The sequence below is a fragment of the Delphinus delphis genome, chromosome 2 (assembly GCF_949987515.2).
Source record: "Delphinus delphis chromosome 2, mDelDel1.2, whole genome shotgun sequence".
Lineage (NCBI taxonomy): Eukaryota > Metazoa > Chordata > Mammalia > Artiodactyla > Delphinidae > Delphinus > Delphinus delphis.
Window position 1 is genome coordinate 77,334,942 of NC_082684.1, and position 12,403 is coordinate 77,347,344.

General features: G+C 39.0%; 1 protein-coding gene across 1 annotated transcript in view; it reads left to right on the forward strand.

The window, feature by feature from the left end:
* The window catches only part of AVEN (apoptosis and caspase activation inhibitor), a 193,775-nt gene that overhangs the window by 22,128 nt on the left and 159,244 nt on the right, over positions 1 to 12,403 (forward strand). The window lies entirely within an intron of this gene.

Consider the following 12,403-nt stretch of genomic DNA (forward strand, 5'->3'; position numbering starts at 1 on the left):
TTTTTTTTTCCTCTTTCTTTTTTTTTTCCCCCTTTCAGCTTTGCCCTCTGAGGGGCAATGTGGGCGGCTAGAACTCTAAGAGAAACCCGACCTTTGGGCCAGAGGATTGGGAGAATCCTAGAGAGGAAAGAGCTGGAAGGGGATCCTCTCTGTGTGTGAAATGTCCAAAGGCAGGGGCTCACCCTGAGCTGCACATCGGGGAGACAGACTGGAAGTAGCAGTGTAGCAAAAGCCTTGAGAAGTGACATGGGAACTGTTGCCCACAGGAGATGAGACAGAACTTACTGTCTGGATCTAACCAGATTGGTTGCCTGATAAAATGGAACAAACAAAACCGTAACATTCTCTGGAGGATTTTTAATGGGATCCAGAGTCTAAACACCTTCATATTCACAATGTTATTCTACATCTAAAATTTCACAGTACACCAGCAAAATGTGACCAATTCTTGAGGCAGAAGACAATCAATAAATGCCAACCCCAAGATGGCCCAGATAATGGAATTCTGAGCCAGAGACTTTAAAGCAGTTATTATAAGTCTGCTCCCTCCATGAGTTAAAGTATCTTGACATGAATGGAAGGATAGCTATTCTTCTTTTAGAAGAAACCATAGGAGGAAATGTTCGTGACCTCGGATCAGGCAAACATTTCTTAGGTATAGCACCAAAAAGATGATCCGCAAAGAAAACAATTGCTAAGTTGGACTTCCTGAAAATTAAAAACTTATGCTTTGGGAAGGACACTGTTGAGGAAAAAAAAAAAAAGCGACATAGGAATATATGGGAAATTGCTGTACCTTCCATGTAATTTTTCTGTGAACCTAACATTGCTCTAAAGAATAAATTCTATTAAAAAAAGACAAGCCACAGACTTGGGAGAAAATATTTTCAAATCACATATCCAACAAAGGACCGGTAGCCAGAAAACACATAGAGCTCTCAAAACTCAGTATGAAAGTAAACAATTTGTTTAAATCTTTTCCCCATTTTTAAACAGATGGTTTACCCAAGAAGATATATTGATGGCAAATAGCACAAGGTGGTCGACGTCATTTGTTATTAGGGAAATCCAAAGTAAAACCACAATGAGAAACCGCTTTATGTCTATTAGAATGGCTTAAAAAAAACCCTGACAGTACCAAATCCTAGCACTTTATTATCAAATTAAACGTACGCTTTTCATATGACCCTGCAGTCCCACTCTTAGGTATGTACTTACTTACCTCGAGGAAATGAAAACTTTCTGGACATGAATGTTTATAGCAGCATTTTTTTCATAATTGCCAAAAGCCAGAAACAACCCAAAGATTCTTTAACTGGTGAATGGAGACACAAACTATCCACGCAATGGTCTACAACTTGGCAGTAAAAAGGAATGAACCACTGTTACTCAAAACAACATGGATGGATCTGCCACTAATGTACTCGGTTAAGTGAAAGAAGCTTGGAGGGTGGTATGAAGGGAAACTTTGGGATGATGGGATTGTTCTGTATCTTGATCGTGGTGGTGGTTATATTGATTCCATTTGTCTAAGCTCACAGTACTTTGTATTTTACTATATGGAAATTGATAAAATAATTATTGGGGATTATCTAGTTATAATTTTTAGCAGATCCTAAAAAGGTAAGTATTCCAGACCGAGAGGGCTATTATTTTTCACATGATATACTTTGGCTTTGAGGTAAGTCATCAGCCCTCTTCAGTGGTGAGAGAAGAGCATGTCTGTTTAGTAGACCTGTAAACCTGTGATGTCTTTTTAAGTGAATTGTGTGCCTCAGCTAACGAAATCTACCACTCTGGATCTTACTGCTTTTTGAGTGGCTTCAGGACCATTAGAAACAATGAGAGGAATTTCCCTTTTTCTTTTTAACGTTTAGTGCAGTGAATTGCTGTGAATAATGCCTGAAGGCTGGTCTCGGGATTGTGTGCAGAAGGAGGCAAGGTTTATCTTGCTGGTGATTGTGACATTTTCTTTGGGACAGACCCAGGGCCTTCTTCCTGTTGCTTCTGTCCTCTAGGGTTGTCTCTGAGGTGGCCTGTTCAGAACTATCTTTTTTTTTTTTTTAACATCTTTATTGCAGTATAATTGCTTTACAATGGTGTGTTAGTTTCTGCTGTATCACAAAGTGAATCAGCTGTACCTATACATATATCCCCATATCCCCTTTCTCTTGCATCTCCCTCCCACCCTCCCTATCTCACCCCTCTAGGTGGTCACAAAGCACCGAGCCGATCTCCCTGTGCTATCTTAATGACAAGTCACACTCCAGACATTTTCTTTTCTTCTCCTCTTGTCAAAATTGTGATAATGACAGTGTGTTACTCTCAGGGAAGGGCTTTGAATTTCAAGTTTTTTTAATCTAGTCAGTGTTTGCCTTTTTAGACATCCGGTGGGGACACTATTTGGGGACACTTTTTGTGCTGAGCATATTATGGAAAGATACAGCATTTTCCTTCTGCCAAGCCTAGAGCTCATGTTCTAATAGGCAGTAGCTTTTTCATATTTATTCCTCTTGAGAGTTTCGATTACGATTTTAAACTCACAGGCTGCCGCGTTAGAGGAAAGCAATACTACGAGTTTAATTTGTGCTTCCTCCACAAAAGAGTATTTGGACACTGTGGGTGGGGGTCTAGAGAAGGTGGAATTAAGTGTTGCTTTACATTTCTATGAAGCGGAGATAGTCTCACGCTTACACAGAAGATGAGGCACACGTCACGTCAGTATCGCTAACTCCAAGGGAATTTTGCCGACACGCGATTATTCAGGCTCGCTGTTCCGTGGCCCAGCTTCAAGGCCCTTGGCTTGTGTGCACTTCATAATCCTGGTCCTGAGATTTGCGTTTTGTCCTTGTGGATTGAGGGCTTTGAGAAAATCCACCTTTCTCTAATGCAAGGTGAAAAGCTCTCTCCCTTCCTTATGTGTCTTTGCTGCCCTTTCTTTTAATTAAAGTTTTTTCCTCCCTAATGTTGGAAGAGCTTCCTAAAGGTCACACTTGAAAAGAGCTGCAGAAGGGAAATGCTGATTATAGTCTTCTGTCCTTTCACAGGGGAAATTGTCTTGCGAACCTTTCTGCCTCCGGAAAGTGCATTTTCTTTTTCTCATTTCTCAATTTTGGTTAAAGTGGTGCGGATGGGAAGGAAAGAGTTTTTGCTGACATGTAGCCATGATGTCATTCTGTTGATGGCAGAGGAACAGAGACGGCAGTTCAGCCCGAAAAGAAGAGCGTGGCGGCTTGAGCTCCTTGCAAATGTCACGCATTATGGGGCAAACGTAAGGCTTGCGTTTAACGCAGGCGTTTGTCTTCATTGCAAACAATGCCATCTACAAAATATTTGCCCTTGAAATCTCTAAATACGATGTTTGTAGAAGTTGTCATCCGATTTTTATGGATGTTAAGGGAGCCGACTGACAAGAGTGCTCCGAGTGTCCCAGTCCTTTTCTCTTCAGACTAATGTTGTCATGTGTAAGTGCTCTTGAAGATAAAAGATTTTAGTGTTAAAAAAAAAAAATCAGCCAGCCCACAAAAGAGAAATGATATGCATTTTGTACAGATTCTATTCATCAGGGAAGAACTGAATAGGGGGATGAATTCAAAAGAGGCACTTCAAATGGTAGAAAGCGAGAGACCGTGGAAGCATATGTTAAATTATGTGTCAGATAAAATACATGCACAAAGAAACACTTTTCCAATGATTGGTCGAGTGATTCATTCCTCCTCATTCGGTCAGTGTGTGCATGGGCTGCCCCACATCACGTAAGGTAGGGACTTAACAGGAAGAGAATTCTCTTAGGTCCGTTTGTTCTTTCATGTGAAAGGGCAAATTCAACAGCTTTCACTGGGTAGGGCCTGGGTTTAGCCCTTGTCTTTAAAGAGAGAACAGCTAAAAAGGGTAGCTGTTGTCTTCAGAAATTTGACCTATAGGTTAAATTTATAGGTTAAGCTTATAGGTTTTTGCCACAAGGAGAGTAAGACTGTAATGCAGTCAAGGGATCTAAATGAGGTGATGTGCAGAACTTGTATGAAGGCCCACAAGTTTCTAGCTGCACAGCTGTAACTTAGATCAGTCACTAAGGAAAGTGCAGTGAAAATTGCAGTCCACTTGACTGAGTTGTGAGGTGGTGTGAAGTGTGTTCTACCAGATGGTAGCATTCGTCCTTTAATTAATATAGATTGTATAAGATGTAAATCACACCTATTTGCTTATTGTTTCCTTTTCCCCACATTTTATCAGTTTGTCACCCATTGACATCATCTTCTATTTTAGTTTCGACAATTTTTGCAAAAGCTCATCAACTCCCCTGTTTAATTGCATATTTTTCTTCATGTCATTGATGTAGGGAAGGTAGTTTCACACATCAGAAGATGATTCTTGAACTATCAGTCTCTGGCTGGTTACATCTCTTCTGCCCGTTAAACAGTCTCATTATTTTTCTCTGTTGGTAGTTAGGAGTTTTGAGCAGGACCTTCACAAAAGCTTTAGAAACTAAAAGACTAAAAACATTAGAATGATTTGTTTCACTAAGATTTTGCTCAGTGAAGACACATATTTGCAAAAGCACTAAATTGCATCTCAGGCAGATTGTCATTCTGCCTCTGCCAGTAAGACCTTGGGCAAGTTCTTTTCTGAACCTCATCTCATCTCCAAAGCCTTGGGGCTTAAACCAGATGATCTACAAAGATCCTTTAAGAGAAATGCTGTTATTTCAACCAAATTTTCAATTTGTCTCCTTGGGTTGATAATTGTGGAACAAGTTTGTAAAGGTATTGGTAAGAAATTCTGTTCTAAAGGTAGAAAATGACATTATCTAGTAGTAAAACGTGTTTTGAGGCATGGAAAAGGGTAGATGACTTCATTAAAAAAATAAATTTATTGACTCTTATGTGCACAGGATAAAGTACAGCAGCATACAAAAGAACTGTATATGACTTTGTGCTTCTTCTAAGTGCTGCTGGAATAAATGGTTGCCAGGTAACAGTTTTCAATCCTTTCAGAATCTCTGAATAAGGCTTACTGAAATCACTTACCTTGGTAATTGGCATCTTATTAGAATTAATAGCTACGTGATAACAGGGACATTGTATGAAAAATTAAGTGATAAATGTTTCAAAATAGCTAACTTCTTTGAGGAAGCCGCTTAGCATTACTGAAACAAGGATGAGATCTCCACGCTGTTTAAAAGGCAGGTGGAGGCGGTTACTTTGTCTCATTTCGTAGGGAGAGTGTAGCACTCCATTCTAGGCTCTGTGATGAATTGTTAACAGGTGGACTGTGGGTGAATTTGGGATGGGTGGGTGTGTGCGTAGTTGGTGAAGAGACACTTGGCAAATCATACACAATATTTTGATAAGCCCAAGAGATTATTTATAAGGCAGTGGTTCAGAACTCTGAACGTAAAGAAGACAAAAGCCTTGCTTTTGTCTCAATACCTGTGCTCACCAGAGGAGGGTATTCACTAAGTATTTAAACTGTTTCTTCATTCTCCCGGACTCTAGCGCACAAGCACCCAGAGACACTTGGGTTTAGCTCACAGTGGGTTCACAAGTTTGATGGAGAAAAGTTTGTTAGCTGGACCAAAAACTGGTAGAAATATTTTAGAAGAGATGCAGTTTCATTTTGCGGCTCTGGAGATAAATAGTGCTTGAGCTAACTTTTGACTAAAGTGTAATATGAAAGAAAGGGGGCAGCTTGTGAGCAAAGAGACTGCCCCATGCAAAGAAGGAAGTAACAAGGAAATGTGACCGTGTGAGACAGATACCCATCAGAGTCCATCTCAGAAGCTATCTTTAATATAACGTTTATTAGGTAATTTTGAAACAATCTGTTGTGCTGATCCGATAGTGCTGGGAACTTCATTCTGATAAGGAACCTAGGAAGTAGAAAATTTCGCCCCATTTTGTGTTCGCATAGTGGTTACTGTTCAGATCTGGGGTGTATCGTTTGAAGGAAAGGTGCAGAGCCTCTGAGGAGCTAGGAATGGAGATGAGCGGTATGGCCCCAGCTTCTTGATTCTGCTAACAAATGGTAATCAGTTTTTCATACCTCATTTTTATCAGACTCTGAACCAAAATAACACCAATGAGAAAGATTTAACCTGGAGAAGGAAAGGGATGGCATGAAGGGCCCCATGAGCCGAGTCATTAACAGTTGCTTCATGGGTTGTTTTACCTTTTTTCTCTGTTCTCAGATTCTTTCCGCCTCACTTTTTTTTTTCTTTTCATGTATTGACATCTCTGAGCAACACTGAGACTGGACAGCTGTTCTTTTTTATCCTTTGCCCCAAAAGACTCGGTAGAATTTCTAGTTACATACTTAAAACAGTGAAATTGTATTACGATAAAACACTTCTGGATGCTGTGTGGGATTTATTGTAAAAATGCGCTTATCCTTAGTATGTTTGTCCTTTACAATAACAACTTTGTATGGGATTTGATCATGATCCTCGGTTGTTCCTGATTTTCATGTGAAAGCAGTTTCCGGAACTTTTAAAAGGGAGACACACTTAAGGTTGGCTTTTCAGATTTCATGTCTCTGGAGCCCCCTCTTCTGTTATTTTGTAGTGTAAAAATATGGACATCTTGGGCTTCCCTGGTGGCGCAGTGGTTGAGAGTCTGCCTGCCGATGCAGGGGACATGGGTTCGTGCCCCGGTCCGGGAAGATCCCACATGCCACAGAGTGGCTGGGCCCGTGAGCCATGGCCGCTGAGCCTGCGCGTCCGGAGCCTGTGCTCCACAACGGGAGAGGCCGCAACAGTGAGAGGCCCGGGTACAGCAAAAAAAAAAAAAAAAAAAAAAAAAAAAAAAATATAGATATAGACATCTCACATCTGGTATATCCCTGCGTCCTCACCACCCCTACCCCCAAACCTGGCCCTTCTTTTCCCTCCCTCCCTCCCTCCCCTGTTCTGCTCAGCTGTGCCCCTACATCCAGCAGTTTCTCCAGAGTGGAGTCTTGTCCTGCAAAGGAGCTTTGTTTGCCCTGTTACTTTTGAGAGTTCATAAGGCCCTGGCTTACTCAGCCCCTTCAGGCTTTCCTGTGAACGCCTTGTACACACCCACTACTGGAATACAAACGACCCAAGATTCTTAGCCGCTGCTCTCCACGGACCTCTTCTGGTGAGCACCTGTTGTTTATTTTGGGATGCTCAGGTCTCCTAGGTGCTCCATTGCTCTCTTTGCTTCCTCTCACAGGTGCTGGTACATGTGGGGCTTGTGACTGCTGGTGATTGGTTTCTCCCTGTTCATCTCTGTCACTTTGTGGCCGTACCTTGCCACCTAGGTTTTTGTGGATGTTTTCTGTGTATTTTTGATTTTTCTGTCCTCGTGGTTCTGTGTGGACTTTATGAGGAGATTTGGGAAGACTAAAAAACTGCTACTACTGCTACCATCTTCCTCGAATCCTCAAACATGTTTTTCTTTTTTACCCTTTCCCATGGTTGACCTCCCTGGGCTGTGCTTTGAACAGCTCTCATCCCATAGTTAGAAGCATGTTTTTTGCTAATTCTCCTTGAACCTGGGGACCGCCTTCCAGCAGGAGATAGCAGCTGTTTCCTTTACTAGACTAATCTCAGGCCATGTGTTCACAGCTAGAGCCGAAGTATACCATTCCCTCAACCTTCTTGCCTTCCCTGAAGTGCAAGACTGTTCCTGCAAACGTCCCCCATCCCTCTCCTTCCTCCATTTCTGATGCTCTCTTGCTCCCATAGCGTCTTAGGTTTTTTTTCAAAGCACATATCACACTGCTTTAAGTGTATGTTTGCTTCTCTGATTTCCCCACAGAACAGCGGTTCTTAAGGCTAGGGACCTTGTCTTGTTTTTTATATTCCCAGTGCCTGAGCTGGTGCTTGGCACTCAGCAACTACTCAAGAAATGCTTGTTGAAGGAACACTCGCAAACGAGTGGTGCAAGGAACAACAGCAGCCCTCTTCAGATATATTGTAAGATAGACAGAGGGAAAGGAAAGTGCCACTTAGGCTTGTATTTAAAGAAAAAATGTGTCTTGGTATGGAACTCTGAAGATGACTATTTTAATTTTAATTTTCAAAATTTCCGGTGGGGAGAGGGTGGCAGTGGTCAAACCACATCTACCAAGTCCATTTTGATTATAACCACGAAAAATGGTCATGGGGAATTTAAGAGATGTAGAACAATCAGTGATAATGATTAAGGAATCATAACTTTGTCATTATGAAGGAAGAAATATGATTAATTTAGGTAGAGAACATAATCATAGACCCAGGTAGACTGGCCCAATGTGATTTCTACATGATCTTGCTTGAGGGCAGAGGGTGGACCAGGGCTACCCAGGTTCCCTTTAGCTTGATAATTACTAATTTAATTAAGTTCTCTCTGGTGTTTTGAGGGTTTGGGGAGTGTCTTAAAGTTGGCCAGATAAACAACAGCTATTTAGTGGTCTGTGATTTTTCTTGAAAATGAAAGGTGATGACATTAAAACCTCAGTAACTAAGGAAACCAACCCTGTGCTGGTAGAGAAGTGAGATGAAAATTTAACTGAGACAGAGTTGAAAGAAAATCTGGCCTATAGAGAACACACTAGTGGGGAGGGGGAAGAGGAGAGGGGCAAGATAGAGGTAGGGGTTTAAGAGGTACAAACCACTGTGTATTAAATAAATAAGCTACAAACAAGGATATGTTATACAGCACAGGGAATATAGCCAATATTTTATAATAACTATAAATGGATATAGCCTTTAAAAATTGTGAATCACTGTGTTGTACACCTTAAATTTTATAATATTGTACATCACTCTACTTCGATCTAAGAAAAAGAAAATCTGATTTCCAGCGTTAAGCCCATGCAGTGTAATCCCTGGGACGATGGGACAGAGGCAGGTGCACCTGAAGTACCATTTGCCTTCTTAGGAAGAGTAAACTGTCAATGGCTGTGATAGAGGGGAATATGTTTTGTACACTGAGCTTTACCCAGGGATGCTTGGTCTACATGCACTCTTTGTACGAAGGTTGATTATTTTTGTGTATGTAAAACCTTTTAGTCAAATGTTTTGGTAAAGCAGGGTTCTTACTTGAAGGCCTCTTAGTTGCTTTTCTGGTTAATTTGTGTGACTTAGAGCATAACCACAGCAAGAAGCAAATTGTCTCCCTTATAGTTGCATTTAGTGCCTTCTCTACCGGAAAAATTGTTGATGTTACTTCGTAGAATTTTACCTGGGAGTTGGGACTTACAAGGTGGATTAATTTGGTAGTGTTTCAACCTTTTTAAGCCTGAATTCTTACATGGAGCTCAAGATGTAAAGCAGATAAAGCGAAACTGATTCGTTCTGTTGCCACTCCCACCCTCCTTTCCATAAGGACTCTATAAAAGGACAAACACAAAGTAGAGTTTAAAATCACCAGTTGGAACGAATGGATAAATAAAATGTGGTCTATACATACAATGGAATATTATTCAACAGTAAAAGGAATGAAGTACTGACACACACTACAACATGGACGAGCCTTGAGAACATTATGCTAAGTGAAAGAATTCAGTCATAGAAGTGACTTCATTTATAGGAAATGTCCAGAATAAGCACATCTATAGCGACAGAAAGTATATTAGTGGTTTTCTAGGGCTTTCTAGAAAATGGAGAGTGACTGTTAATGGGTACAGACTTTTTGGGGTAATGAAAATGTCCTAAAATTGATTGTGGTGATTGTTACACAATGTTGTGAATATACTAAAGACTATTGAATTACATACTCTAAATGGGTGAATTGCATGGTATGTGAATTATACATCAATAAAGCTATTATTTTAAAATTTGAAAAAAATAAAATCACCAGTTGGCCCAATGAAAGTTACTGCAGTCTAATTTCCCAGACTGCCCTTAAATCATGGAAGCAGTAAACTCTCAAGGTCTTAGGTGGGCTGCCAGCAAATGGTAATTGGCTTTCTGTGCCTCCTGTTTTTAGGCAATGTGCTGAAACAATAACACAGGTGAGAAAGAAAGACTTGAGAAAGAAAGATATAAGGACTGGGGTGAGTGAGGGGGCCTGTGGAGAAGTGTCACTGAACAGCTGCTTTGAGGGTTGGGTTACCATTTTCTCTGTTCTCAGATGCCTCCACCCTCTCTTCTTTCCCGTATACCGATCACAAGGAGGGACAAGAAAAGAGGCTGTATATCATTCTCTTGCTAGAGAAACAAGCAAATTGAATACAAATTGAATGTGAATACAGTCTGGATCACTTTTTTTCCCATTCTTAATGGCCACAGTATTTTGGAGCTCAAATACTCCGTACGTTGTTCTGGGCTCAATAGATAATTTATATATATATGCCATATATTGCATTTACTAATTTTTTCAAGTATGATCATGCTGTAATGTGTATTTTATTTAATACACAATGACAAATGGAAATGTCCTTCTTAGTATACCTGTATACTAGGTATATACTATATTTTTTATTCAATCATTTATTAAAATTTAGCTTCTTGAAATGATATATAAAAGTTATTTTTGCTAGCACACTTTTCTAATACCGAAAGCTGTCATTGAACTCTTTAACCATGATGGCGTGTGAATTTTTTTTTATTTAAAGCATAATTAAAAAAAATAGTGATGCCCAACAAGGGCCTACTATATAGCACAGGGAACTATACTCAGTATTTTGTAATAACCTATCAGGGAAAAGAATCTGAAAAAAGTAGATAAATATGTAGGTGTAACTAAATCACTTTGCTGTACATCTGAAACTAACACAACATTGTAAATCAACTACACTTCAATAAAAAATAGTGACGTATCAGTTGCTGCTTAGGGTCCAAATGATTATGTGAGAAAAAAATAACCTTAATAGGGTTAAAAATATAAAAGTTGGCAACTAGATTATTAACTAATGATATATTTTAAAGCTTGATAACATTTAAAAATTTTATAGTAGGATGAATTAATATAATTTTCAAATTATACACAGTGTAACATTTTTGGTTGGATATATTTGACATTATTACTTAATTACTGAAATCAGTTTCCAGTTACTTTCTGTAGGAGGGTTTCCTTAAAAGTGTTCTTTCATATTTTTCTATCCCACCTGTTCGCTTCTGTGGTATAATTACATTTTGTGAGAAACATACGAGTTTGTTGAAAAATGTGTGATTGACTATTTTCAACCTCCTTATTAGGTTCAAAGCAGGAAAGCTTTTTCTACACCCATTTACTCCAGAAGAAAGTAGAACAGGGACCTTCAAAAGCTAGGTTCCTGAGGATAAAAGGCTTTAATTAGGATCTGTTGTCTAGCTGTTATGTATTAGTAACTTCCCAGATTTTACTGGCTTATCTGCAAGCTCTTAATGATAAACATAATCTTTAAAGACTGTTGCTTTTTTGAAAGAAAAGGTAAGAGGATATTTAAAAAATAATGTTGCCCAAACATGATGTTCATAGGCTGGCCAGTTAAATTAAGCTGATTGCAAGTTAATGTAAATTATTGTCGCAAGTTAAATAGGACTACAGCTTCAGTGAGTAAACATTTTTATTTGTTCTGCTGTGTGCATTGGTACCTTTTGTCTGGTTGCTCTAGCCATTATCAAAAATGAGGTGTTGAAGTTTCCAAATATTGTTGAACTATTTTTCCCTTCAATTCTGTCAGTTTTTGCTTCATACATTACGGGGATCTTTAGGAACATATGTTTAAGTGTTTACAGTTGTTATCTTTCTGATAGATTGACCCCTTTTCTCCTTGTATAGTGTCCTTTTTTGTCTCTTATGACAGTTTTGCCTTGAAGTCTGTTTTGTCTCATATTTGTGTAGCCACTCTAGATCTCTTTGGCGAACTGTTTTGCATAGAATATCTTTTTCCATCCTCTTACTTCATTTTAATGATATTTTTATCTTTGAATCTAACATGTCTAGCGTAGACAGCATATAGTTGGATTTTAAAAAATCTGTTCTGCTAGTCTCTGCCTTTTTGATTGAATTGTTTCATTTAATCTATTCATATTTAATGTTATTATTGATACAGTTGGATATTTGTATCTGCATTTTACTTTCTGTTTTCCACATGTCTCATGTATATCATTCCTCTGTTCCTCCTTTACTGCTTTCTTTTGCACCAAGTGAATACTTCTAATGTAACATTTTAATTCCTTTAATGATTTTTTTCACTTTTTTGTAGTTATTTCCTTAATGGTTGCTCTAGGGCTTACCATATACCTTTTAATTTATTAGAATCTGCATCAGATAAGTTAATTCCAATGAGATATAGAAACATTACTCCAATACACTCTAGTCCCCATTTCCCCTTCTTGTGGCATTGTTGTTATACATATTACATCCATGTTACAAAACCAGTAACACATTGTTATAATTATTGCCTTATATAATTTTATATCTTTTAAAGAATATGAGAGAAGAAAGAAGAGTAAGCATATATTTATGGCTTT